Source organism: Tiliqua scincoides, chromosome 1 (genome assembly GCF_035046505.1).
Source record: "Tiliqua scincoides isolate rTilSci1 chromosome 1, rTilSci1.hap2, whole genome shotgun sequence".
NCBI lineage: Eukaryota > Metazoa > Chordata > Lepidosauria > Squamata > Scincidae > Tiliqua > Tiliqua scincoides.
The window spans coordinates 287,969,457-287,997,182 of record NC_089821.1 but is presented as its reverse complement, the minus strand read 5'-3'; the positions used below and the strand labels follow the sequence as shown (position 1 = coordinate 287,997,182).

Below are 27,726 nucleotides of genomic sequence, written 5' to 3'. Positions count from 1 at the left end.
ACTCGTTTAAACATAAACAAAAGTTATTTGCACATGACTTAGGTCTGCATATGGTTTAGATCATTTTGGAGTGGGAAGTGGGATCCAATTAATTCAAACCTTATGGCATTCAGAAAGACGGATCCTTATCTTCTAGTAAAGGGGAAACCGGCATTAATACATGTAAGATAACTGTTGAAGTGAAAAGGCTGAAAAGCTAAAAATACCATGGCGGTAGAGCTTTCAACATGCCAATTTTGTGGGCCTGATTAACAAGAGGTCAAAGTGTTGGCAGTGGTGTGTTTTACATTAATTTTTGTTATGCTCTCATGTTCAAGTAGCTTGTGGGATAAGCATTTCTGGGCTAGTTTCCTAATCGCCCAATCACGTAGCATTTAACAACAGCAGTTCTAGCATCCTGCTGATGTAAAAAGCCCTGCATTGGTACAAAGATTGCGCAGCTGCTGGGTCATTTGAGGCCACTGCCGCAAGCTGGCTGCAGTGGTGGATCCCTGCCTCTGTGGGCCCTGGATGGTGCCAGGGCAGGTAGGCTGGCATGGGGGCTGATTTGTGGACAGAGAGGGCAGTGACCCACCACTGCAGGGGCCTTAATCTTTTGTATTGTTCTTATTGTTGTAAGCCGCCTTGGGTGCCCCAAAGTGTGGTAGAAAGGTGGTGAAAATTTTTTAAATAAACAAACTGGGCAGGGAGCAGTAGAAATTGGGGGCATCCAGCAGCAGCTACTTTCACCAAATCCTATTCCCCATTTTCCAACCTGACATGTCCCCTGGCTGTCCTTGGACCTGTGCGAGCTAGATGGCTGCTGTGGGTCTGAGAAGATCATAGACAATTAGGCAGCCTACCTGATAGAGGGTAATTAAATATTTTTACTTGCCTCCTATAGGCCGTCTGACCAGCACCAGTAGAATGCTATGTGCACTCCATTGACAGGCTGCATGTTATAACATGGTGAGGGATAGGATTAGGCTATTTGTCTCTATATGTAACTGTAGATATTGGCCTTTCTGAAATGTGGGTCAGGAGGTCAAAATTCTTGAGCTCTGCTACTGTGATGCCAACTTATACTCTGAAGAAGGAGCTAAGACTGCAAACTTCAAACTACTCTTCCAGTTGAACATCTGTGCTTTAACTAATGTGGTGCCATCCTGTTTACCTGACTAGTTTTACTGGGGACACATAATGCACATTGGGTACATGGGACCCACATTGATCAGTCTGAGGGTCCGGAAAAGTAAGCAGATAAGGAAGATCCTCCACACAAAGGACCTCATTTCAAATAACTGACCGATCTACTACTTTTGGCAACCTTCAGTCTTGAAAGACTATGGTATCGTGCGCTGAATGGTGGTTCTGGAACAGCGTCTAGTGTGGCTGAAAAGGCCAATTTGGGAGTGACAATCCCTTCCACACTGGGAGCAAGTGCAGTCTGTCCCTGGTCTGTCTCCCTGGCTATGGGCCTTCCTTCTTTGCCTCTTTGCCTCAGTCTGTTGGGCAAGTGCCTCTTCAAACTGGGAAAGGCCATGCTGCACAGCCTGCCTCCAAGCAGGCCGCTCAAAGGTCAGGGTTTCTCACTTGTTGAGGTCCAATCCTAAGGCTTTCAGATCCCTCTTGCAGATATCCTTGTATCGCAGCTGTGGTCTACCTGTAATCGATCTACTACAATTCCAGGAACATGATAGATCAGTGTTTCCCAAACCTTTTTGCACTTTTAAAAATGGACACTCTATTGGGACCCACCTAGTTTTACAAGATTAAAAAAGTTTCACTTTACCAGGTGCTCAAGCCTCTGTTTTTATTCTTTTTACTATGGTGGGGGGGGGGGAGTGCCTTCTAGAGCAATTATTGAGTTCCATGTTCATTGGATTGGGACTATTGTGGAGGCCTTGCATTCCCCTTTGCCTAGCCTTTGATAAGAGTTGAGGCACGTTTGCCTACTCTTTGGCAAACACACACGTGTGGCTCAGTTTCACTTTTCCATAGGGCTCAATACATTTTCCTTGTCAGCCTGGAGGGGACTTCCTTCTTGAGAGATTGTTGGGGCCTGTATTCATCAGATTGGGACCATTTCAGTGGTGTTGCTTTGCCCTCGGCCTGCTCTTCAAAGTGCAGTGAGGCATGTTTGCCTACTCACAAACAAAAGTGCACGTGCTGCTCTGTTTCAGTTTCCATAATACTCAATACATTGTCCTTGTCAGCTATCAGCTTTTCAGTGTTATCATTGCAATGAGGGCAGTGGATTTTTTGGCGAACCGTGAAAAAATCAGGCTGTGACCCACTGGTGTCCCACAGTTTGGGAACCACTGCAATAGATAGTTTGGTTGTGTGCTTCTGCCTGCCATGCCTCAACCACCAGGTGCACATTCCCAGAAGACTTCCATAAATATTGGGAGCCTGCCCAAGTGATTTTGTGATCCAGGCATGAGGCAGAGACCACCTGTGTCCTTGCACCATTCATGGGTCTCCAAAATGCTGCACGGAACCTAGCACCGAGGCCTGGCAAGCTGTCTTCAGGAAGGTACTTAGAATGGCACTTTAAACTCTTTCTTTTTCCCCTTCGACACCCCTCCCCCCCACGTTTTTCTCTCCCCTTTCCTCCTAAGACTAGGAACTGGGATAAAAAGAGTAAGGCTCCCTTGGATTCCCTCCCAGAACATTATCCTTTTTGTCTTACTCTCTCAGTGTACAAAGTACACATTGCAAACATTCATCCACCACAAGCCAGGCACACGCATATATTTGTTGGGATTGATTGATATTTCTTACCGCATTTTTACTGAACCATTGGTGAAAGGGTATCTTTGGTGCACATTATTTTTGATGCCTTGTCTTTCACAATAAATCTCTAATCTTTTTGATTGGAAACTCTCTGTCTCTCCCAGTCTCTCTTATAAAAGGGTGTGTTCTCGCTGTCTGCCTTTGCTATTGTCCAGCTTGGAAGAGGCAGGACTAGCCATCCTGGAGAAATCTTTATGAAATAATTCCCCTTGGTCACAAAAATACACTTGGCATCAGATGCAAGCAACTGGTTCCGGATTGTGCTGGAGATATACCATGAGCCAGAAGACTGATAATTTAATTTCATGTTTTGAAAGATGTCATTTTTAGATTATTTGAGTGGATGCAACGGTTATAGGACACAGGAATTATAATTTTGATAGTCATTATGTAGCTCAGGGCGCAATCCTAACCCTTTATGTCAGTTCTTTCCATCACTGGCTTAGCGGTGCCAATGGGATGTGTGCTACATCCTGCAGTTGGGTGTCACTCCCTGAGGCCTCTTCAAAGTAAGGGAATGTTTGTTCTCTTACCTCAGAGCTGCATTGCCCTTATGTCAGTGCTGGAAAGCACTGACGTAAGGGGTTAGGATTGTGCCCTCAGAACATTAGCTTATGCTGAAGTTTTGGCTTCTGTATACATGTTCTCCCAGTCATCGAGAGCCATGCTTCCATGCCAAACATGGAACAGATCATGCCAAACATGCTTGCTTGATGGGGATGTTACCAAGAAACAATTAATCATGAGGAAGCTAAAGGTTCAGATGATCACAATCACATATTGCTAGATGCCTGGACCTTCCATCAGTAACAACTAACCATAAATATTTGTACTGGGAAGAAAGGTGTAGCTTATCATATAGTTTAGGTACGTTCTGGTTGAGAGGTCATGGAACAAATTGGGATCATAGTAAGGTACCAGCTATGCGTGTTTTGGTTTTAAGACTTTTTTTTAGCTGCTATTGGTGTCATTTCCTCATGTCATGGAGAACTTTGAAACTGAAAATAATGCGGGAATAAAATAAAATTATAAACAGATTAAAACACAATTAAACAGGAAAAGGACAAATAATGAAACATTTCAACCTTTCAAATGATAAAAGACATTTACATGCAGAAGTCTTCATTTTGAACCACAATGGGTGAGGCCTGGTTACAGCCACCATAAGCAGACTGACAAAATGATAACAGGAAGATGGTTGGCAACCTTCAGTCTCGAAAGACTATGGTATAAGCCTACAGCACGCAGTATTCCCAGGTGGTCTCCCATCCAAGTACTAACCAGGTCTGACCCTGCTTAGCTTCCAAGATCAGATGAGATTGGGCATGTGCAGGGTAACAGTTGCTGTCAATAACAGGAAGAAGATTATTCATATCTATCTATCTATCTATCTATCTATCTATCTATCTATCTATCTATCTATCTATCTATCTATCTATCTATCTATCTATCTATCTATCTATTCACTTTTTTATGCTGCCCTTCCTCTAAGCTCAGGGCAGTGCACACGGTTCCTTCCCTCCTTTTGTCCTCAGAACAACCCTGTCAGGTAGGTGAGGCTGAGAGATAGTGATTGGCCCAAAGTCACCCTAGAAGCTTTATGGTTTATCAGGGATTTGAACCTGGCTCTTCCAGGTCTAATTCCTAACCCACTACACTATCCAGGCACTGACATATGAAACCTCAATAGCTACAGGAGGTCTGTTCCTTTTAGTTGGGTGTCCCCACCCCACCCAGTGGTTAATTTACCCTCCTGTCACCACCAACTTACTTGCATTGATTTATATTCTTTGGGGGGGGGGGGGTGTGACAGAGAGTGTGGCACAGGGCAAGCTGTTTCACTGCCCTTCTTCTGACACCTTAAGCCTCCTGAGTTGACATAAGCATTTCAGCCGATGCAGGGTTGGGCTGTTAAATTTGGAGAGAAGTCATCGTGCAATGCCTATGCAGATTGGAAGGTTGTGTGGGTGAATTTTGGCTGTCCTTTCACTTCTGTCCCTTTGTTGTCCTCCAGCCCTCAGCTGAATACTGGAATGAAATCTACTTCTGAGCTGCTCTGCCTCTGAACTGTCTGGCTCGGACTCCAGCAGAAAGAATTCAAAAACCACTATTATACCTTTGGAAGTAACACAGCGTGAATACAATGTGCGAGCGGAATCCACGAAGCCTGGGTCACACGGATGGAACGGCAGCAAACAAAGACAATGCATCCTAAGGTTAACGTAGCGGGCTCTGCCCCGACCCCCACCCCCCGGAAATGTTCCAATGCAAATGCCTTGAAGTGAAGGGTAACAAGATGATCATTTTGTGCTTGCGGTGCAGTGTTTTGACATGGGAACAAATTTCCACAATAGCCTTCCCCTTCTGGCAGTGAATTTCTTGACAACTCTGACTACACAGAGAGCCAATTGAAATACCATTTGGCTGAAAGAGCTGGCTATGAGCTGAGGATGGACTTGGAGCAGGTTTTGAAATAGAAGCTTCTTATATTGGTTGTCTCCCCAGGATAGTACTGGATATTTATCCGGCAGCCTCTAATCGGTCAACCTTGCTCTCCTGGCATGTACGTGTTTCACAACTTTTCTGAAATGGGTCTGTGTCTGTGTAGCTTTCCTTGGAGGACTTAGAAAAGCTTCAGTTTCCCAGCTGGGGTGGGGATCCAGAGTTCTTCCCCCACCAGCTTTGGTTATCTAAATTCCTATCAGTCTCAAATCTGACAGCATTGAGTCAAATATCGGTGTGGTGTCAGTGGTGTGAATTCACAAGTGGTGTGAATGTGGAGAGCCTTGTATACAACAAATTGCTGCATATGAGGCTCTTTTAATGGAACCTGAGATCTTAAACTCAACAAAACATATACTCTACCTGAAGGTCTGTCTTCTAGCATGAATCTGCCTGGTAGTTAAAGATAATCTCCAAAGATTCTTCTCCAGATTCTCCTGGCTTCAGGAATGAGGCATGTGTCTAACAGGGAGACAGCCTTCTTTGCGGTGTCACCAAAACGTTAGAATGTATTTGCTATAGAGGATTGCCTGCTATCATCATCATTATAATTTTGATGTCAGGCTATGTCTGTCAAGCTCACTCAAGCTTTTAATTAACGTTGATAGAGTCATTGGATTTAACTTTCCAGTTCTGTAAAATTGCAGTGCTGTTTAATCTCATTTACTAAGGTTATTACAGGTTTTTTTTTTTATACTTTGATGAGTACGATTTTAATCTTCATTTTAGACTGCCTTGAGGACTGTTTATAGTAGAATGGAGGATCAATTTTTAATAAATGAATACTACAGCCTGCATGGCTTGTGACCCAACAGACTATCTTCCAGCTGCATGTATGTATGTTGGTTCACCAGGGGTTGAACCATGTATGTTGGTTCACCAGGGGTTCAATTCATTTTCTGCCTGACAGGAGTTGCAATAATGGGGTGGGAGGAGATATTGATAAAAACCTGATAATACATACCCAGGGATGTGTTTTCATCTCGGTGGGTCAGAAACAATGCTGGCTTAATTTTTTATGTCAGCAGTTTTCAACCAGTGTGCTGTGAATGGCCTGCAGGTGTGCTGTGGGAGTTTGGGAGGAAGGGTCATTTATTAGTAGGGCCATTGGGGGATGTGAGCACTCCCCACTGGCAGTGCAGTGCGCCTTGTCAATTGTCATAAAACCGATAGTGTGCTTTGGCAGTTTTAGTGCCTCGTCAGTGTGCCATGAAATGAAAAAGGCTGGAGAACCAGTTTATGAAGCAAATATCTGTACATAATAAAGTGCTTTTTCATCATCCTAACTGATGTAAACCCCTCTGTTAATGAAACAACTATGTTCTAGTGCTTGAAGGCCTCCTTCCTGACTGTAGCTGGCAGCAATAGAGAAATATACTGGTGAGAGGTGCACAAAGGAGCAAAAGGACCTCTTGGGGCAGGGGCAAGGAAACATGCTTGATTTCTGAAAGAGATGGAAAGCCTTCAATGGTAAGGCCACACCTGGAGTATTGTGTCCAGTTCTGGTCGCCACATCTCAAAATGGATATAGTTGAGATGGAAAAGGTGCAAAAGAGAGCAACCAAAATTATTACTGGGCTGGGGCACCTTCCCTATGAGGAAAGGCTACAGTGTTTGAGCCTCTTCAGTCTAGAAAAGAGGTGCCTGAGGAGGGACACGACTGAGACATACAAAATCATGCAGGGGATGGACAGAGTAGATAGAGAGACGCTCTTTTCCCTCTCACATAACACCAGAACCAGGGGACATCCATGAAAGTTGAGTGTTGGGAGATTTAGGACAGACAGAAGAAAATATTTCTTTACCCAGCGTGTCATTAGTTTGTGGAACTCTTTGCCACAGGAAGTAGAGATGGCATCTTGCCTGGATGCCTTTAAGAGGGGATTGGACAGATTTCTGGAGGAAAAGTTCATTACACAGGCCAACACACATTTTGCTTCCTTAAACATTATACCAATTCCTGGCTATATTTGGGGTGCCGATTCCAAAAATGGCATCCGTTTTGCCCTATCACGTCTAGTTTTGGAGACACGGCATAGCCTGTTTAGTGAATGGTTCAAGCAGCTTCCTCATGAGGAAGCCGACACCATGGCTTCCTCATGAGGAAGCTGCTTGAACCATTCACTAATGAGTCTATACTATATCTCCAAAACTAGAGGTGATGGGGCAAAATGGATGCCATTTTTGGAATCGGCACCCCAAATTCATATCAAACCACCATACAGCTTGGGAAAAACTTTTCTGACCCTCAATTTTTTGGGCCTGTGTGACGGGTTACAAGTCATAGTAGGTATGTGCAAGCTCTTGGTTTTAGAGGCAGGCTGCCTCCGATTGCCAGATGCAGGGGAGGGCACCGGGATGCAGACTGTGTCTGTTGTCTTGTGTGCTCCCTGGGGAATTGGTGGGCCACTGTGAGATACAGGAAGCTGGACTAGATGGGCCTTTGGCCTGATCCAGCACGGCTCTTTTTATGTTCTTATTCAGCACTAAGAGGTGAACCATTTGACTGAGGGTGTTTGCCTCCTTGTCGTCGTTAACCCCAACCCCCACCCTGCACTGGTATAGGATCACCAGTTCTGCAGGACTGGTCTTGCAGGAAACAGCAGTGATCCCCAAATGACTACTGGAAGTGATTCTGGGATGTTAACAGAGCCTCCTTGGCTTACTGCTATCCTGTCTCACACCATTACACTGATGCAGCCACCCTGGTGGAGTGGGAAACCTTTGGGTTTCCTTGGATCTACACTAGCTAGAACATTTTGCTGTCATACATCCAAAGAGAGAAAAGTGGCAGGGTAGCTTGAGAAAGGGGGTAGTTTCTGGCACACAAGATCTACCCCGTCCATGCCATCCCTCCACCACCAACTTACTGGTGCCAATGGACGCCTTGGGAGCTGCTGCTTTACATGCCATGCCACTGGCCATTTGCAGCAGCAACCTGGAAGCATGTGATGGTGGCCCGGCTTTCACACTACTGTAAAAGTTCAGAATACTAGTTCCAGCAGCACAAGGCCCCAATAGGATTGGTGATTCCTGTAGTTCAATTGGATTGGGGCATTAATGACATTATGTTATGTTGGAAAAGGAAATATTCAAGAATAGCTTCTGTCAGAGCTGGCAACCATAGTCCAGTACCTCCTAGGTCTGATTCTCCCAATTTTAACCAAGGGCTTTCTTTGAAAAAATAAGTCAAGTGGGTTTTCACAAAAGGTCTACTTTTGTCTAGTAGCAGGGTCTACTCCAGCCTCCCTTTAATTCAGGCAATACTCCCTGCCCCCCCATACATGTTCTCTCATCCCTGTGTTGTGTCCCCTCAGCTTTTTTAATTTTAGAAGTTCCATTTACACTTCTTTCTCTCCTCTAGGGCTGTTCTATCCTCCAGTTACATACAAAAGGATAGATAGGGGGGAGGGGGGACAACAAATAAGAAAGTAAAAAAGAAAGCCAACCTAGAAACCTTAAAAAGTCCTCTAGATGGCCATCAAATGACTGATGGAGTTCACAACCTTATACTGCCATCCTGGGAAGGAAAGTCTGAGTTCCAGCTGGGATGGCCACAAGATGCTTCTCTGGTGGTGATGACAGTTTCCTGGCCCGGATCAATTCCTCCATCTCCTATGCCCAGCAAAGCCCATCCCAAGAGATAATAGGGTCAACTTTAGCTTCTGAACCTCACTTTGCCATTTAGCTGTCTGTATGCTTGTCCAAAAACGAAGCCTGGAAGGAAACCCACAAGCCTTCCTCACTTGTTATCATTATTAATGATTTGCATTCTGAGCCATGAACCTTGGCCATTATCCTAGGCACTGAGTAACCACATAACAAATGGGATGTGGTCCCTGTCCAAGGAATTTACAGTCTCACTAAGACTGTGCCATTAAAATCTTTCAGGCTGCATGTGAACAGACAAGCCAACAGACTGAAGATGCAATAAAGGTATGTGAGAAAAAAAAAACCAGCAGACACAGGATAGGAGGGCGGGTCTTCTAATGAGTTGGCAATAGGCTGAAAGCAAGTGCAAAACCAGGGCAAGGAAACATGGCTGCCTTTTCCAATGGGGAGATTCGTAAAAGAGGAAATTGTAGTAAGCCCTCCACTCTACTATAGTTACATTAATTAGATGGAATGTTATTCAAAAAGCAGGAGGGGATTGGTCTATAGAACTTTCCCAAATGGGCTGCTCAAGATAAGCCTTGTTAGGGTGAAAGTGAGAAGTTTGGCTCTAAGGACTTGAACAGAAATTGGGAATGCATAGTCCCTCCCTCTGCCTCATCAGCTACAATAGCCAAATAATATCCAGTACTAAGGCACTGCTAGATTATCCATCAGCGTCCACAAGGAAAAGAATTGAGAGAGAGAGAGAGAGAGAGAGAGAGAGAGAGAGAGAGAGAGAGAGAGAGAGAGACTCAGTATCCTGGCCTTTGAACAAAGATCCCAGAATGTGGTGGAAGGATGGACATTTCAGATAGCAGTTAGAGGATGCCATTTTTGATTGCTCTCCCATACATTGACTGATGTAAAAAGTAAAGTAAAGTAAAAGTAAAGTAAAAAGTCTATCACATCAGTAGTTCTTTCCCAGTCTACTCTCTGCCATGTTCATTTTTTCAGGGCAGAGTGTTGCATTTGGGATCATTCAAATATGACCCCTCCCCGTACACACCCAGTGTGAAATGACAGTGGATTCTACCACCTTAGGACTCATCCACCATATGGCTACCCATTTGTCCTGAGAAGCACCAGCTGCCTCCAGTTTTTAAAATACGGAGGTTTTTTTTCAATTCAAAAAACATATTCTTACAGCCCAATCATAACTAAACTCCTTCCTCAGTTGATGCAGAGTGTGTGTTGCATCCACTAGGAGGGGCATTCCTGGAGGCCTACTTGAGGTAAGGGAGCTTTTGTTCCCTTACCTTGGGCTAAGCCTCTGCTTCACCAATGGGTCTTCTCGGATCTGTGTCAGCCTCTTCCCTCCCTGTTTTGTGTCCCACCTGCCCCCCTCCGACATGATCTGTACTGTGAAAGGGCACATTTGCTATCACCATCCTTGATGACAATGTCTCTGTGGAGATGGTTTGCCTAAAACATCACCTGGGAGTAGTACTACAGAGGTTAAAAGGAAATTGGCAAGCTGTTAAGAGAAGCCCAGCAGGTTGGTACGTTAAGACTTTCTGCTTCCCTTTGCGGTGTTCTGACCATGCCAAATGCTGTTTCCAGTTACAGATGTTACTGAACTCCTCTCTTGGAAAATTCCTAATGGAATGGAGGGTTCTGGACTGCTTCTGCTCCCGAGCGGATTGGATTTTATAAGACACGCCTGAAGGGTTTATGGACATGCCTGAGGGTTTTATACATTCAATGTGTTTACGTAAACATACATATGCAAATACAGACTTTGCAACTTTTTATTGAACCAGCTGTTTGGAAAGGAAACACATAAAGATATTTGAAAAAGGATGTATTCAACATGGATTTTTAGGGGTGATGGAAACAAAATTCAGCAAAGTTTAGCTGAAGAGAGCAGAACAGAAATCAAAGGAAGCTGTGACGTTTGGTTGGAATGGAATTAGAGAGCTCCGTCCATCCCTCTGAGTCTAAACCAGCCCTACAAACTCTATACACCACACAAATATCATGGTTTGAATTTTTCAGGAGTTATTTTCAACAGTATGTTCATAGGAATAGTTTCAAGCTTTCTAAACCTGTCAATTACAGTACCTCACTATATTTGGAATGGTTTGAGTTTAAACTTTTTCTTCTACTTTTATACTTGGTCATCATACTTACTTCTTCTAGGGCTCCACCATTAGAGGTAGATCCTGCACTCATTTTGGAGACACAAGTGTTTTGCCTTGATCTGGCACCCTCCCCTCAGCCCCACACTTTTTAGTACTCTTGTAAGTACTTAAGGAGAAGCACATTTTGCTTTTGCTATGCAATGTCCTCCTGCCTTCTGAATTCTTAGGATTGTGGCATTGTATTTAAAGCATGAATAAGAACCTGCCACATATTTCACCTTTTGAACTAGAGGAGTGAGGGAAGGCAAAGAAGGATGGCTAACAAGATACAACAGGCAGTGCCAACACATGCCAACTGCAACGTGTCATTGGTGGTCTTATAGTTCGTACACATTTTTCCTACACAGGAAAGTGTAGCTAGGTGATTTGTCCTCACTTGGCAGGGCTTATCTACGCTAATCATATTTAGCAGTTATAGAGTTCATAGCAAGGGTGAGATTCAAACTTGGGACCTCCTAGTTTGCAGCTCTGTCTCTTAACCACTCCAGCACTTTTGAGGCAATAAAATGTTATATCAGTTGTTGTTGTTGTTGTTTTTATAACAGTTTCATTCTCATAGTCAAAGAATTCTGGGAATAATAGTTTGGTGAGCATGTGGAGGGTCTCTTTCAGAAAGCCCTAAACCCCCCCCCCCCCGCCCAGCTGAATCTCAGTTCCCACAGTTCTCTGGGGAGAGAGAATGCTTATTAAACCAGTTTAAAATGGATAAGTAGATACACCCTAGATAATTGTTTTAGCATAGCCACATTTTACTTTTGCTGATGTCTATAGCAGAGACAGATGCATGTAGTATGTGAGTCTTAAGGAAACAATGTCATGCGTGCTTGTTTGTGTGCGCATGAGGTAGTTTAAAGTCAAGTTCTCTGAAAATGCCACTAAATAGTGCAGAGAAAATTCTGGAGGCAAACTCTATCCTGAGCCTGCGTGTTAGCCATGAAATACAAAGACCCACTTGATGGCAGCTGTGATAGTTTTGGCACTATGGAGTATTTTTGTTTTGTTTATGTGGGCAAACTGTAGGAGCAACATTTTAACCAAAATGTCTTTTTCCTGTCAGAAAATATCTGGAAATTAAAAGAGAAAGAAAGAAAAAAAAAAAAGTTTACCTGCCCCTCCCCCATACCTTTTAAAGCTTTCTGCATTACCTCCTCATGAATCCTAACAAATTACAAAATTTGCTTTTATAAGAAAAAAAAATTAAGGTACTATGCCCCACTCTGACAAAACAGCTTAGAACAGCACTATTTATCTTCATTGAACCACAATATTCAAACTTTCTTCATGACATGCACTCAAAAACATATTTTTAAGTATCCTGCAATGACCTGTCCCATCCACAATTTAATTAAATAATAGTATTTGTTCTATGAGGTGACTGCAAGAAAACACAATGGGTTATTACTGAAGTTAAGCAAAGCATTTTGAGTTAGTTGGGGGCTTGTGGAAAAAGTAACCCAATGTGTGGCAAATGTGTGTTTTAATTAGCATAGTGTTTTCTTGGGCCGTGCTCAAAAACCTGTAACTGGAGGTGTTTGAAAATGGCCTTATTTATTTTGCTCAGAAGTAAGCCCATTGTGTTTAGTAAGATTTCCAGGTATGGGAACTTGGGTCAGGTGACTCAAGTCACTTGCAAAAGCAAGTGTTTTTTGCTGGTTTGTACAGTTAACACTTGAGTCAGGTGTGTTAATGGTTCTGGCACTGACTCGAGTCCGAGGCCACTGACTCAGAAATGAGCCCCCACATATGCAGACTCGAGTCTCTCTGTGTCTGGGTGTGCTTGCTTACCTTTTTTGCTGGTAAAAGATCATGGGGCCATCATTCAGACCAGGTGAGCAGCAGGGAAGTTCCAGCCAGGAGGCAGGGAAGGGGTAATGTTTTGGTTTTGCATCAAGCAGGAGAGGGAAGGCATGAGCGGTCTGTCCTGTCCATCTCTGAAGGAACTGATGATCATTGGACAAAGGTTTTTTCCCCCTGTATGAGTGGGCAGGAGGTCTGGTCTAGAGGGTAGAGCCTCTGTTTGCCTGAAGATAACATCCGAAGGTCACCAGTTCGAGGCCACTGGCACCGTGAACAGCGAGACCTTGAAGCAGCTGACAAGCTGAGCTGAGTTATGATGAGTTATTCCACCTGCTCTTTGGCCGCTGTCAGCCTGTGTGGGAGGAAAATGGAGGCCAGAATGTGATACCAGATCATTAAAGATCCATCTGAAATGTTGTGGTTCTTGAAAGACAGAACCTTCTTCAACTGTAAAAATCCCTATTGGGATTTAGTATTGCCTCCTATGTAAACTGCCTTGAATTAAAGTCTGAGGAGAAATCTGACAACCAAGAAAGGCGGTATATAAATACCTGTATTATTATTATTATTATGAGTGAGGGGAGAAGGCGAGGGAGGGGGTTCCTAGCCATCCAGGAGAAATGTCATGGCTCCAGTAGGCTCATTGAATGACCTGCCACAGTGGGACTACTTCTGAGTAGAGCTGCAAAGGATTGGGTCATAGTGGTAAGCCTCGCAGCTGCTGCATGTGACCCTCCTCCCTCCTGCTGCTTCTTGCTCTCATGTAGCTCGTCCCATCCTTTTCTGCCTTGTTTAAGGACGGGATGGAAACATCAGGGGAGTGTTTAAAGAGAACTCTGACACGCACACCCTGGCAGCAGCTCCATTTTTTTTCGCAGAGCCGCAGCTGGCTTTTTAAAGGAAAAGACTTGGGACTCAAGTCATTTAGAGTCCCCAAAATGCTCTGGGTGACCGGGAAACTGCACCATTATGACTTGTTTTCAAGTCAAGTTGCAGGGGTCGGAGATTCGTGACTTAACTCGAGTCAAACTGCGATGGACTGATCCCTGAGACCAGGACAAATGGGTTTTATAGCACACTAAGGGAGATACTGATTAAATTTCCTGACAGTATGATCTGTTCATACTGTCAGATCATTCACCGATCTGGCAGTGAATCAGTTTGCCTTGGAAGGTCATAGTCTTTCCATAGTTGGAGGTCTGGATAGTCATCTATCAGGAAGTTGGCAGCCTATATTGGCAGGGGGTTAAACTCAATGAAGATAGCTTCCAACTCTGATTTCTATGATTCCATAGAGCAGCTAAGTGGAATGGTGGATGATGGGCAGGGAGGACTGGGCACTTTCAGCAGGATAGGTATAGTGGGCCCTGCTGTCTCTCTCTTAATGTTTGCCACTCTTGATGCTGTCTGCTTTCTCTGTATTGTACAGGTCTAAGCTCCCTAACTGCAGATTTGGAATCTGAGGTTTTAACTAACCTTCTGGAGGAAAAGTTCATTATGGGTTGCAAGTCATAGTGCAAGCTCTTGGTTTTAGAGGCAGGTTGCCTCTGATTGCCAGGTGCAGGGGAGGGCACCAGGACGCAGGTTGTGCCTGTTGTCTTGTGTGCTCCCTGAAGCATTTGGTGGGCCACTGTGAGATACAGGAAGCTGGACTAGATGGGCCTTTGGCCTGATCCAGCAGGGCTGTTCTTATGTTCTTATAACCTGCAGTGGCAGCTGGACCTGACCTCCTGGATGCCACTGGAGATGCTCTTCAATGGCACCAAGAGCCTTTCTGAGGCTTATAGAGGCTGCGTGTGGCCTTTATGGGCTTCAGAAACCCTCCCTGGAGCTGTTTAAAGGGTACTTCCAGTTTTTGCAGAAAACCAGAAGTACCCTTTAAACTGCATGCAGCCTCTACAGGCCTGAGAAAGGCTATGAACATGACCAGAATGGGGGTCTGTGGAGCAGAACTCGCAAGTTTCATTATGTGCGGGTTTCGGTATCCACCAAGGTGGGTGGGTCTGGGAACAGATCCTCCAAGGATACCAAGATTCCACGTCTATTATGTTTCCTTTCTTTTGGCACTTAGAAAGGGTCAGTTTGAAAACAGGTGGTGCTACCTGCCTGCCTGCCTCTGGAGGGCTCTGGCGGATTTCATTCTCTCTTTGTGCCACAAGAAATGGGGCTCAGGCTGGAACTGTGCATATCTGCCAAGTTTCACTGGCATTACCTAAACTTAATACAATAATCTTCTTCAGTAATTTGATACATGCCCTTTGCCCTGTGAGAGCTAATGAGACAAAGTCCCACAGAAAATGAATTTCCAAAATCCCATGCAAAGCCATATATATATATATATATATATATATATATGTAGGTGCTCACTTTGTGAAGGGTCCTTTATAACACCCATTAGAAAACATTTCACAATTAAAAGTAATGCGTAAAGAAAACCCATGTGTTTGAGCAGCGGTTTTAGCCCTATTAGAAAAAACACACAATTTATTTAATTTATTTAAAGCATGGTTTTGGGATTGCGGCTAGCGGGTGCTCCAGCTCTACAAATAAATGATCACGCCAGCGTCACCTTGGAAAGTAAGCAGCCTCCCTCCACCAGCCTCCTGCCAAATTCTAGTTAACCTAGTTACAGTAAAGCCATTGTTGCATGTTCAGTGGAGCAAGCCCGCAAATCCACACAGCATTTAGGATTTGCAGAGAGCAATCTTCGCACGCTGTAGCAACACCATCTCGGGCATAGATGCTGTTGGAGGTGGGGGAGGAATACAGGGAGAGACACATCAAGCTCTCAAGACCAGTCCGTCATAAAGGGAGATCTGTGCATTGGTCAGGACCCTGCTGTCACTGGCTATGACGATGCAGTGAGTTAGGTGCAAAAGAGAGCGACTAAGATGATTACAGGGCTGGGGCACCTTCCTTATGAGGAAAGGCTATGGCCTTTGGGCCTCTTCAGCCTAGAAAAGAGACGCCTGAGGGGGGACATGATTGAGACATACAAAATTATGCAGGGGATGGACAGAGTGGATAGGGAGATGCTCTTTACACTCTCACATAAAACCAGAACCAGGGGACATCCACTAAAATTGAGTGTTGGGAGGGTTAGAACAGACAAGAGAAAATATTTCTTTACTCAGCGTATGGTTGCTCTGTGGAACTCCTTGCCACAGGATGTGGTGACAGCATCTGGCCTGGACGCCTTTAAAAGGGGATTGGACAAGTTTCTGGAGGAAAAATCCGTTACGGGATACAAGCCATGATGTGTATGCGCAACCTCCTGATTTTAGAAATGGGTTACGTCAGAATGCCAGATGCAAGGGAGGGCACCTGGATGAGGTATCTGGTGTGCTCCCTGTGGCATTTGGTGGGCTGCTGTGAGATACAGGAAGCTGGTCTAGATGGGCCTATGGCCTGATCCAGTGGGGCTGTTCTTATGTTCTTAGGTGGTGCTAAAATGGAGTCAGAGTGGCAAAGGGGTTCACTCGTGTAGGAGCTGCAGCAACATACACTGATAATTCCTCGGGAAGAAGAGGAATTGCTGAGATTGTTAGCCTGCACTCCAACAGAAACAGTCTCTATTTACTGGTACCCAGACCTGATTAAATGCTCTCCCTGGTTTGCACTGGGGGAGATGTTAGTGGTGCCTTTTTCAAAATATGCATGAGAGTTCTCCTGGTTTCCACTCCCAGTCTCCAGAAGTTAAATATGGGGGGGGGGGGATGTACACACATACAGTACTTTCGCACACATGGACTTAAAATGCATCGTGCTTGTCTTCTAACTACTTCCATAATGATCTATCCAGATAGTAAATGTTGCAGAATGCATTTGAACCATAGCTATTCCATTAGTACAACTAGATCGTTATACTACAACAAACTGTTTCATAAGTACGAGTGATATTAAACCACAGAATATTCTCTGGAAAATGTAGGTGTTATTTTACAGACAGCCCAATCCTAACCCATGCTGGGAGAACAGTTGGCCTGCCCTGAATCCAATGTGGAGTTGAGACTGGTTGCATCTCAGCCTGGGACAAGGAGAATGCATTCCCCTTACTCCAGGTAATGTCACAGTAGCCCCAATGGGGCTACTCAGACATGCACCATCTCAGGAGGTGGTACAGATCTGAGCAGCCCAGAGCTGCTTTGGGTTGCCTGGGACTGTGGTTAGGCCCCACCCCCACTTGGCCAAGGCCCACCCATGGGCCCGACTGCCACCTTCCCTCGCTCCCCCACCCCGAAAGGCCTCCTTCCCACCCTCTCCATGGCCCCACCAGACCCCCACACCAGCCTGACATGGCCAGTGCAAACTGCCTGTTGGCGCAGAGGCCAGATTGGGCCTCTGTGGGCTGGCGCACGTCTGTGGGCTGGCCTGGCTGACTTCCAAAGAGATGCAAATGTGCCCAATGGGATGTTTGCAACACTCCTGGGCTGGTGTAAGGGACTTACGCTGGCCCAGTGCAATCTTAGGATTGCCCTCTAAAGTATATTATTTCACAGCAGGCTGAGTAAATTACTACAATGTAAAACAGGCAGAGTAGAGTCTTCAGCAGGGGTGTAGAGCCAGCTTGATGGGAACCTTTGAGTACATATGCCCTAGCACATGCACATACATAATACACTCCGCTTGTTTGTGGGACTTGGTGTAAGAAAAAGTGTTACAAATTCCAAGTTGTCCTATTTTTATCTGCAAGGTTTTGGTGAGTGTGCTTACCATGAAATAACTCTATCTCTAAACTCAGTGAAGCCCCTGATTTATTTACATATTTCAGGGGTAAATCAGAGGATGAAGTGAGCTGCAACAAGTCTACAACCCCTGGCAAGATTAACCCTGGCTCTTGGCTCACCTCTCTTCTCCTTGTAGAAGTGCTCATGGAAACAATATCAGGATTGTTATATCTGTTGTGTATAGTTCGAAGTTACACAGACAAACACAGTGACCTGTCAGTGATGGAAAAGTCAATACATTTTACAGACAGCGAAGGATGTGAGGTTGAATAGTACCAAAATTTTGTAAAAGGAAAAAGCGGAAGCAAATTTCAGACTTCCTCCCAAGGAGAAAACGGAGAATTTTTTAAGGGAAAAATGCCACCTTCCCTGCCCCTTGCCCCCACCCCCCGTCTCGGGGTCTTTGGAAGGCCTTAAAAACTCGCTACTGGTTTTTGGCCCAAAACTGCAAGTTTTTTCAGCCAAAAATTGCAAGCCAAAAACTGAAGGCCCCCGGACAACGGGGGAGGAGTGGCACTCATCAGGAAAGCAGCATCCTGTGTTCCTGGCCTTGGGCGGCACAGGGTCCAAGATCGCCAGTGAAATAATGCAGATGGTACTGAATTCAGATCTTCATTAATTTGAAGAGCAAGTACCTAAAACATCTTTCACTTTGGAGCACAGAACTGTGACTCTCTTGCTCTAAAAAAATAAATGTCTATGAACTCAACCAGCTGTTTGTGTGTGTACGCTGAGGATATGTGTTTTTTGAGTTGAGATTTTGGTGCCAGTGTCTCTGCTTTGAGTTCCTCCACTGACCTGGCATTGCTTATTGACTATTTTGTATAGTTCAGTTTCCATTTTTGGTGCGTGAAATAATGAAGCTTACCATCAGGGTTTTGTGTGGCCTAATATTTTGCAAAGAACATCAAGGCCCTTGAGTGAAATGTGCTAATGAGGTATGAAATATACCGGGTGGGGGGAGGTGGAAAAGCTATTTCAGTGAGGACAAGATTAGGGAAGGTTGGAGCCATGGACTTCTTCCTGTCCACATGAAGGTCTGGTTGATGTCTCCATCCAGAGCAAGGAAGCTGCCAAAGGCTTCAAACATTTAATCACTCACTGAATGTTTTCCCAGGATGTCTGAATGCACATCCAGCCATGATATCTGTGGCTTGACCTTGCTCAATTTTCCATGGCCTGATGAAGAGGGTGATTGTCCAAAACTTGCAATTTTCAAATGTGTGGTTAGGCCAGTAAAAGGGTTCACACCTTCAGTTCCTTGTTTTAAAAATTATTATTTTTGTAAAATGTTTGGGAAGTGATGCAATGGTGAAGGCTGGAATAAAAGGAGAGGTTATTATTATTATTTTTTTACTTTGCATTTCAGAATGAATATTGGATACCATTAATACCATGTCAGTCCAGGGTCAGTATCAGAAGTGGCTATGGGGGGGGGGGGAGAGAGAGAGAGAGAGAGAGATATGAAATGTGCAAAAATACATGCACTGTACATTTAAAGGTATGATGCACTATTATTTTTTTAATAGTTTTCATCTCTAATCCATAGAAAACTTACAGTTAATGGAAACAGTGTGGGTCAGCCCATTTTGATGTTGGTTCTCCAATTAGTTTAATGCAACCTCAGTTTTATTTGCACGGTGAGTGGGGCTGGCAGACAGTATTGACCAAACCAACCCAGCCATGCTTCTGCTTTCTGCTACACATCATCTTGTCTGGAATGAGAACTCCCAAGTGTCTACATGAGAGAGATGTGTGATCTCCCTTTTGAGGGAATGGCAGCTGCCACTAAATATAGAGGCAGTGTTCCATTGAATAACAGTTCTGAGCAGGGGAGACAACAACAAGTGATGATTGTTAATTTCATGCCTGTCTTGTGGCCTTCCCAAAAGTGCCTGGTTGGCCACTATGGAAACAGGTTACATTTCTCAAACAGTGGGTTGGGACCCATTAGGTGGGTTGTGAGCCAATTTCAGGTGGGGTCGTGTAGCACCTAGCTCAACCACCATTGAAAAATCAGAGCTGAAAATACTGGATACTGAGCTGCTGGGCAGGGCAGGCTCCCAACTGGAGACAGGCATGGTGTTTTGCCCTCAATAGGTGGGAAGATAGGATGCTGGAAAGGGGGGGAGGGCTGTGTGGTTGGAGAAGGATCCAAGTCTGCCTTCTGCTTTGACTTCTAAGCTGAAATGTTTGAATTCTGAGCTATGCAAAATAACAGCATGAGTGTGCTGTGTAATTGGACCTTTGGCTGATTGTGGCTTAAGTTTGAAGCCTAAATTGGTGATGTTACTTCTGACATGACATCACTTCCAGGTTAGTCATCACTTCCAGAACCACTATGATAGACGGATCTGAGCCATCTGATCTTGCAGACTGTCTCTTATGTTGAATCACGGTCTCCCAGAGAGTAGCCTAGTACAGCGATCGTGATGAGGTGTCCCTCCTTTGTGCAGCGAGGCTCTTGTGTAGTCTACATAGTGCAGATCCACCAGCTGAACCGAATTGGAAGCTTCTGTTCAAAATCATAAAGTAGTTTGTGATGTGGTTGCCTTAAGAATAAAAAGAAAAGACGTGGGAGTTGGTAATCAGGCCATCATCGTCTCTGGATCACCTCATTGCACTGGCCTTCTAGTTTTTAATGGACAGTATTGCAGCATGTTTCTCATTAGAGAGTGAGTATAATGGGAGGGGGGAGGGGAAGACATCCGGTCTCAGATCTGTCCAGGAAAACCACCTTCTCATCTGGAATTTCTTCCCCCCAGACTCTGATATGTCAGGATTAGGTGCCATTGGTTGAGTCCTGATGAGTTCTGGAACAACTTAAGTCCTGCCAATTCACAATTCCTTCCAAATGTTGCTACTGTTCCAAAACAGGAGAAACATCAGCCATTGCTCATTTGTATATGTTGATTCATTTAAATATATGCATTGCTAAAACCAGACGCTGTCTGCGCTAGAGGGGAAAAAAAAAATCTGTTTTAAGTGGTGGGGGGGGGAAGGCAAAATCAGTCAAGCTTGTTTTAAACTGTTTATAGGCAACCCTAATCTTACCTAAATGAGAGCTTTGTTTTACAGAACCAAATCAACATGCGCAACAACAGCAAGTGTCGCTGCAGGGATGAAAGGAAACAGTATCCAGTATAAGAAAGGCAATTAGTGTGACTTAGTATGTACTTTATTTTCTGCTTGCCCAGTGTTACTGGGTTTGGCCTTATTCTCTTGCTGGTTCAATTTAACCCATTTGAAGCTGTCCAAACGAAAAGCAGATGTGGGAGGTTGCAATTGGAACTGTAAAAGAAGTGGACCTACTTAATCCTTTCCCCTCTACTCATCATTTACCCAAACCGAAGCCCCCTGACACTGTATCTTTTTCTTCATGGATAGAAAAGCTGATGCAGGGGAATTTTTCAGGAGAAAATCAGTCAGGGACGAAAAAGGCTGCCACCCCAAACTCACCCCTGCTACTTTGTATTTCATTTCTTTCTTAAACACCTTTCTAGGAGATGGTTACATCTTTCAGCCATGCAATGTGAAGTTTGGCCGTGATGTGCTGCTGCAACATAAATGCAAACCATGACTTTGCTGCCAAGGTACTCACACATTACAACCGCCTCCATACTTCGAGGAATCGCAGGCAAGGGACTGTGTGGGTACTGTGCATAAAAGGCTGGAAAGATTGCAGAGTATGATCTCTCTCTGCATGACCTTCACAGGGACTTTTGCTTCTCCGGCAAGTAGCAGCCAGAGGGGACCCAGTGTAGATCAGGGTAGAGGGTTAAACTCCTCACCAGCCATTGTCCCCAATCTGGATTGAGCATTCCTGCGCATGCTATTTACTTTAGAAAAATCAGGCACCCATGTTTTAGGGCCTAATCCTAGCCAACTTTCCAGCACTGGTGCAACTGCAATGCAACCCTGAGGTGAGGGAACAAATGCTCCCATATCTTGAGGAAGCCTCTGTGACTGACTGCCCACTGCAGGATGAAATGCATGCCCCATTGGCATGCTTGCACCAGCACTGGAAAATTGGATTGGGCCCTCAGTCATGCAATTGGTGTGTCATCCAGTCTGGCCCTTTGCCTTGTCCCAGGTATGAACAGTTGGGAGATAAATGAGGCACACTCTTAACACACACAGTTTATGCTGACCATAGCATGCAGCTTGAGTTGCTGCCATCTGCATGCCAAAGGCAACTCTCCTGCCACCCAAGCAATTACAGTGCCTTCCCACTTATTAAATAATTCCCTTCCTTCCCCAGTACTGAAACATCATCCATGTTGTTCTCAGAATTTATGTAACTACAGCTAATTTGTTCTTACTGTTGAACTAAACCAAAAGCCCTTTGGAAAGGTGGAAAGAAAATGGTGGTTTTGTGTGTGTGTGTGTGTGTTTTGGTGTGTGCAAGGAAAATGTAAGAGTTTAAAAGAAGCAAACATCTCATTTTCCATTTGGCTTTTCCTACTGAGTCTATTTACTTGCAATTTCCATTCCATCTCCTATTTGGGGTTAACTATTAGCCCATAGTAAAATGTGTAGTATGGCCTCCAACGCTATAATTTCACCATTATGATTTGCATTCCATGCATTTTTCACTCTTGTTTACTAGATGAATTTTCTCATACTGTGCAGCCCTTTATGTGAGCAGGGAGAGCTATACACAGCTTATTCTGAGCCAGAGTTTGCCTCCTGGCTCTATTTTCAGTGGCAGGGCTCAAAAGAACCACAGAAAAGACGATATTCTTTTTTTTGAATAAGTGCATAGTGCACCTTCAGAGTCCTCCAAGGCCTCTCCCCTCATATCATGCTGCACTCCTGTCCATGGTCTACCCCAAACATGGTTAAATGAATCAATTCAACATGAATTTTTAAGGAGGAAGATGAATCTTTTGTAACATAGCAAGATTTCTTGGTTCCAGACACTTCTGAACCTGAAGCAAGGCACTAACTGCACATAATACAGGTGTACGCCACTTAATGACAGGGATAAGTTCTCTGATTCCCTGTTGTTATGCGATTAGGTCATTAAGTGAACATGCTGCCCAATCTAGTGTCTTTGTTGTATAAAAAGACACTTTGCACCAGACACTCTCTGGCTGAGCAGGCTGCTGGATGCTGATTGCCTCTTCTTTGCATTAAGAGCCTCTTTGTTGTACTTTGACCACCATTGTTTATGTGGTCCATTGTTAAGCAGAAGGTTGTTAAGTGACGAGCGTCTGTAAATGGGTTGTCATGTTTCTTTGGGATTTACTACATTGTGAGTAACAAGAAATCCTGCTCCATAAATAGCCATTGTCCTAAGAAAGAACACCTACTGGGATTTTCTTTTTAAGTACAGTCTTCATTTTGGTGCTTGTTGTCTCTCATGGAAAAAATGCATCTGATGACATCTTTAGCCATTCTTCATTTAGTAGTAGATTCCTACTGCAGTTACTGTTTCAACCTCACTTTCCTCTCTGAAAGTTATTTTAACATATTTCATTCTGTTTCCTGGTAACTGGAAATTTTCTGAGATCACAGTGTTTGTACGTACGCAATGTACGTTTTGTTGACTGATGTACTTAGATAAACTCTCTTTAATGTGCTGGCAAAACAAATTCTGAATTTTTGTGGGGATACCATGTTCTTTTTGAAGGAGGTATTGGTTCAGATTAAGGTGAGTGCTGCTGTTTAGGACAAAGTCTGTACCATGTCAGCCAGCACTTTGTTGGAACATAAGCTTCAGCTCGTGGAATATGCAGGTGCTATTTAACACCACTCCTTTAAGTTGTTAAGAAAAAGAAACAGGTTACAGCTTTTTAACCTGGTACAGGCTGCACAAGAGTGATGCTCAATATACAAACCACACAGAGCTGAGGTAGGACTAGAGTTGCCAAGTGACTAAGGGCGCAATCCTAACCCCTTATGTCAGTGCTTTCCAGCACTGACATAAGGGCAATGCAGCTCTGAGGAAAGGGAACAAACATTCCCTTACTTTGAGGAGGCCTCTGTGAGTGACACCCAATTGCAGGATGCAGCACACGTCCCATTGGCACCGCTATGCCAGTGCCAAAAAGCACTGACATAAGGGGTTAGGATTGCACCCTTAGAAGCATGCCTTGGCTTATTCCTGTTTCTTTAGCAGCAGTTTGAGCTGCAGAAATCAGCAAGTGAAGCATTTCACAACATAAAGATTATGATGCTGATTAGTGCTAGTAAGAATCTTCTCCCCCCCCCCCCGCAATTTTCACTGCCGCTTTTGCAAAGGTGAAAATGGGAACAATAACTTTTCATCAGCACTCCAAAAGTATTTGAAAATATAATAATTGAATACTATCAGATCAGGTTAATTATCATCACGCTGCTTTCCTGCTTAAGGACACACAAGTGGCTTACAAAATTAAGAACAAATAAAAGTATTACATAGACACTGGAGAACACAAACAAACAAAAAAGCAAGAAGAGGAGGGGCCAGGTGGATTCCATCTAGTGGGCATTCTACAATCTTGGCGGCACCACCACCAAGAAGGTCCTCTTTAGTTGAAGGTGGTCCATTTACTAATTATTATTGATTAATAATATTGTAGATCATTCATGTTGGCAACCTTCAGTCTCGAAAGACTATGGTATCGCGCTCTGAAAGGTGGTTCTGGAACAGCGTCTAATGTGGCTGAAAAGGCCGATTCGGGAGTGACAGTCCCTTCCACACCGGGAGCAAGTGCAGTCTGTCCCTGGTCTGTCTCCCTGGCTATGGGCCTTCCTTCTTTGCCTCTTTGCCTCAGTCTGTTGGCCAAGTGTCTCTTCAAACTGGGAAAGGCCATGCTGCACAGCCTGCCTCCAAGCGGGCCGCTCAGAGGCCAGGGTTTCCCACTTGTTGAGGTCCACTCCTAAGGCCTTCAGATCCCTCTTGCAGATGTCCTTGTATCGCAGCTGTGGTCTACCTGTAGGGCACTTTCCTTGCACGAGTTCACCATAGAGGAGATCCTTTGGGATCCGGCCATCATCCATTCTCACAACACGACCAAGCCAACGCAGGCGTCTCTGTTTCAGCAGTTTCTCTTTATAGCCTTCATAGATCTCACGAAGGCTTTCGACCTGGTCAGCAGAGACGGCCTCTTCAAGATTCTCCCCAAGATTGGATGTCCACCCAGGCTCCTCAGATCTTTCCACAAGGACATGAAGGGCACTGTTGTCTTCAATGGCTCCACATCAGACCCCTTTGACATCCGAAGCGGAGTGAAGCAGGGCTGTGTTCTTGCACCAACCTTGTTTGGGATTTTCTTCGCTGTCCTGCTGAAGCAAGCCTTTGGAACTGCAACAGAAGGCATCTATCTCCGGACCAGATCAGACGGAAAGCTCTTCAACCTCTCCAGACTGAGAGCAAAATCCAAAGTCCAGCTGAAATGTCTGCGTGACTTCCTCTTTGCTGACGATGCAGCTATCACTACCCACTCTGCCAAAGATCTCCAGCAGCTCATGGATCGTTTTAGCAAGGCCTGCCAAGATTTTGGACTGACAATCAGCCTGAAGAAAACACAGGTCATGGTTCAGGATGTGGACTCACCTCCCTGCATTACAATCTCTGAGCATGAATTGGAGGTTGTCAATGACTTTGTGTACCTTGGCTCAACGATCTCCGACACTCTTTCTCTCGATACCGAGCTAAACAAGCGCATCGGTAAAGCAGCTACCACGTTTTTCAGACTCACAAAGAGAGTCTGGTCCAACAAGAAGCTGACGGAACATACCAAGATCCAGGTCTACAGAGCTTGCGTCCTGAGTACACTTCTGTACTGCAGCGAGTCATGGACTCTTCGCTCACAACAGGAGAGGAAACTGAGCGCTTTCCACATGCGCTGCCTCCGATGCATACTCGGCATCACCTGGCAGGTCAAAAGTATTGTAGATCAAGTAGGTTTGAAAGGCATAGGACCAGGGGCCAAAAAAGTTGGCAGTCTTGCAAGGGCAGGATACTTATCTGAGCATGTGTGCATATCGGTGCATCAAGGTCAAAGCACTACTGCTGTGTGAACAGATGTAACTTGACTAAAGATTCAGATCTATATGTGAAGAGTGTCTGCATGAGGGATCCAGGCGCCTTGTCCAGAATGGCATCCTGAGACCTCGGAGGTGAGAGAAGGATAATTGTCCCAAAGTGTTCTCTGCTCCTTCCAGACATCTCTCACAAGCAGGGCTGTAGCAGTGGAAGCAGAGACGTAACACCTCGTTCTAGCGCCTGGGGCAGCGTCAAGAGGTCATGCCATGTTGTGAAGTCACTGCCCTAGCTTCTCCTGGGGAGGAGCTTCACACGCCTCCTCCCAGCATATTTATTTTGGCTGTGTGGGAGTTTATTCTAGTATGGTTTTTTTCACTCTATTTCATATCTTTGCTCCTTATCTTGCTCCTCCCATCTCATCCTTCTCATTCCCCTACTATGGGTCTGAAACATTCTGTCTCTCTTTTTCTTTACACGGGGGACTTGAAAACATCAACCTTCTCTCCAGTTCCTTCATTCCAGTTCCCCTGCCCCCCCCTTAATATAGTAATGTCTGCAGAGAAGATTATGCCGTTTGTGTCAATTTTGTTAAGATATGAGAAGTTATAAACGGTCTCCAAAGTCAATGAGTTTGAATGGTGAAAGCATGGCTGTCAGTGGAGGCCTGTGAGGAATGTAGCAGGGGAGGGCTGTTTAGATGCAATCTAAATGCTGTCTATGAAAACATTAAGTTTGCATTGCACATGAATATAGCTATAGTAAGGGAAAATTAGCAAACCAAATGCAATGGCAAAGCTTATAGAAGAGATACCTCTATTCTCTTCTCTCTTCATCTATGCCAACATCAACTGCCTTAATGAAAGAGTTCAGCTCCCCAAGAAGCCATGAATATGAAGTGGACCGTAAACATGTGCTTGTGGATGAATGAATACCATGCAGGATATGATGACTGTTTAAATTATCTAAGCAATCACACACACCCTCCAACATTTCACAAAAGAAAAACTAGGGACACTCTTATATACTGGCAACAGCCCTATTCACACATCACTCTTACTGCCCCAGTTGCTTAAAACTCACTGGAACAGCCCCTTGGACAAATCTTAGATTGGTAGCAAGGGTGGAAGAATCAAGCACAGCTTATTGTAGGGCTGTCTCCAGTCCCTAGTCTATCTGGGCCTAGGACTGATCAGATTCCTGGTAAGACTGTGTGGGCTCAACGATTCACCTAGACTTCTGTTGCAAAGCTGAAACAATTTCCCCAGTTCTTTCACATGTCCCATTTCATCCTGATGCCTTCTGAGGTTGCCCCTGATAAAGGAAATAAACATGCACACACATTATCCAGTATTGATCCTAGCTTTTTTGCTGATTGCTGGTCTTTTAATCTGCAATAAGCAGTGCTTAAATGGCTTCTGAAGAACGGAATCCATCTAGATATACAGTTATGGACTGGAAGAAAGGACTGGAAGGAAGAAAAAAACCCAATCCAGTGGCATTTTGCATCCACGTGCATATATTCACACACACTTTCATTACAGTCTCTCCTGTAAAGGAAAGCAGGGCTCAGTACCTAGCAGTCAGCACCAATCTGCAACCCCTGTTTTACTTTTCAACCTGGGTCCAATTTGGGACAGTAGTTGTCACTGCCACCACCCAAGATTAGGGAAGAGTCAGACCAAAGGAGGCTGCCTTGTGAAGTTGCCCTCCCAGTATGACAGAGAGTTCCTGAATCTCAGGAAGACCCCTTAAAAGTCTGACAGTGGCCAAGATAGGTGGTATGGGAGATGGGGCAACCAGCTTCCTTCTGAGTGAACTGCTAGCAGGCAGCTTAAAAGAAAAAGTTTTCATTAAAATGAATAAGACAAGTTCAAGACACTTTTAGGAATCATAAGGTTAATGTATACTTCTGGGCCCTTCCCTACCCTAGATATACTCAGTTCTAGTTGGGGATACTGGATCAGCAAGTTGGGGTGAACCTTGGGTGAACCTTGCTGATGCATCTACTGGTCCAGATGAGAGACCTGGGCAAATGCACAGAAGGGATTTCATGACCCTGCTTTTTCTAATCTCTGCACATTACCCAAGCTTTACCTCTTGAATACTTGGGTCATCTGCAGAGCGGACCCTTGGGTAGGGCAACTGGGGCAGCTGC

The 27,726-nt window shown here is 44.6% G+C and overlaps 1 pseudogene; it reads right to left on the bottom strand.

Moving 5' to 3' along the window:
• Positions 1-4,007: 4,007 nt before the first annotated feature.
• On the bottom strand, positions 4,008-4,127 carry LOC136637854 (5S ribosomal RNA; annotated as a pseudogene).
• Positions 4,128-27,726: the final 23,599 nt, after the last annotated feature.